Here is a 2556-nt window from a genome sequence, read left to right as displayed (position 1 = left end):
GGCGGAGATAGGAGGGTGGGGTGGAGAGGGTGTTTTGGCGCCCATGGAGTATGAATGGGGAAAAGGGAGGTAGAGAGGAAGGGGGAACCATGTATTCAGGGCGCACTTGTCTCAAATGCGAGGAAATTTACAAACTTAGGCCCCGTTTCAAATTTCTACTACATCACAACAACATTAGTCGGTTGGGGATAGGACGGTAATCTCGCATATCCGAATATTTGCCGACAAGAGTTTGTTTTTGGCGCCCACCATGTATGAATATGAATCGGGGAGGGAGTCGATTTCGGCCGAGGGCACACTGTGTTTTGGCGCCCACCGTGTATGAATCCGGGTGAGAGGCGGTTACGTCACGTTTGGGTGAAATTACAAACCTACCCCTATTGAAACCTATAGAAATCCAGCAGATAGGCTTTGCGTGGCAGGGATAGGCAGTAGTGATTTCCATCTCGCAGATTTTGGTTTCGGGCGGTTACTGTGACTTTCCTCGCTTCGTTCAAATTTTGCAGAGTGCACGTTTACCGTGCCAACTCAATTCGAATCCCGTTTGTATTCTATTTTTTTCGGGCGGGATCCATTTTCAATTGGAATTACATTCTATATACATCATTTTTTATATATACTTTCAAAGGCACAACACCATTTATACATAAATATGGTTTACAAATGGCATGATCTCAGATTCATAAGGTTGTATCCATCAATTTGGATTTTCAAATAATTGAAACCACTTTATGTTGAAATCCAATGTATGCATTCCTCGCTAACTGTCTCCAACTAATGTGTGTTTCATGCGGGGTTTTTTTAACTTCTCAAACATGTATAATGTGTTTCACACACGCAACATATAGTGTAATCCCGTTTAGACATTAATTGCATATAAACCATGCATTGTTTGTAATTGAAGAATCTATGGATCACCAATATTGATAAACTATATAACATTACACGTGTGCCCAAATTCAAATGAATATGCATGTTTGATACACCAATTTGCGTTATGATATTATCGATGTCGTGATCTCCAGTTTAAATATTTGAATCCCCTTTAATCTAGATATTCATCTCATATAGCTATCACTCATGCTTATATAGGACTATCTCTCTGGACCTATACGCGTTCATCGTCTCTCAGGTATCTCTCGTGCTACCTGTATGTCGACAATGATCTTTTATCTTCGTAACACATTGACGGTACTCTCTCCCTCGACCTTCATCACTCTATCTCTCTCTAAGTATATCTCGCTCCCTCCTATGTGTCTCTAACTATGATTCTCCATGTGGAATCTCTTTCTCTCACACAAACACAAAACTTTGTCTCCCGGGGTCTCATTTCTCTCTACTATTCCCATGTGTGCCACTCACACACCCCTCATACAGAGATGTCTTTCGCTCCTTAGATATGAGAACCTACGACTCTTCCTCTTCAATATCTCTTTCTCACACACAAACACAAACTCGGTCCCCCAGGGTCTCATATTTCTCCATTGTTCTCTTATATGTCGCTCACACACACCCTCTCTCCCTAGAGATATCTTGCGTTCCCTCATATGTCTCTCTAGCTATCACTCTCGTTGTGAAATACCTTTCTCTCTCGCAGACACAAAACTCCGTCTCTCTGGATCTCATTTCTCTCTAATATCTATTTGTATGTGACTCACATGCACCCTCCCTCTATCTCTCTCACACCCACACAAATAACTCAGCCTTCTGATCCACTCGACTCCTATCTCTAACACACACTAGCTAGCATCTTTATCTTTCTATTTATATGTTTCTCCATCAACCTTCTTTCTCGCCCTCACTCTTGATTCCTATCACACACACTACATATGTTTCTCTCTACATGCAGTCAAGTGCCGTCTCACACACATATATAACTTCACCCTTTGAACCACCCGACGGTCATCTCCAACACCCAAACTAACGGATGTCCCTCTAGCTAGCATCTCCATCTCTGTATCTATCTGTAGTTTCTCCGTCAACATTTCTTTCTTGTATAGAGTCTTCCTTCCTATCACCCACACTATATATGTCTCTCCATACATATGCATTTATATGTTAATCTCTTTTGCACAATCGTTGCGCCTCACCCCCTCTGCTCGCCATAGATGCATGCTCCAGCCCACGCCACTATCTCTTAAAGATAAAAACACATGCTCAATTGTCGGGCCTTCTTCCCTGCATTCTCACATGCATGCATATTGTCATACCGATCCGTCTCTCCCATGTCGTTGATCTTATGACTTATGTCTTCTTTCTTTTATTTTGATCATGCGCGCGCGCACACATACACATCCCACGTATACATGTATACCTCCCACATATGCACGTTCAAGGTCTCTATGTCTCCATACGTAGTTAATTACCCTCAATCCTAACGCCACATTGAATCGTTCTCCTATTTTGTGCACATAACTTCCGCCTGGATGGGTAAAACACACACTCACACTTAACAATCTCCTTCTAGCTACCCCCCCCCCCGCGCGCCTCTCACACTTTCCCTATATCCCCGAAACCAATAAGACCATCCCTTTGTTTAATTCCCACCTACATGCA

This window comes from Triticum aestivum, chromosome 2B, assembly GCF_018294505.1.
Source record: "Triticum aestivum cultivar Chinese Spring chromosome 2B, IWGSC CS RefSeq v2.1, whole genome shotgun sequence".
NCBI classification, from domain to species: domain Eukaryota; kingdom Viridiplantae; phylum Streptophyta; class Magnoliopsida; order Poales; family Poaceae; genus Triticum; species Triticum aestivum.
The sequence above is the reverse complement of the archived record's forward strand: the minus strand, read 5'-3'. Positions refer to the sequence as shown.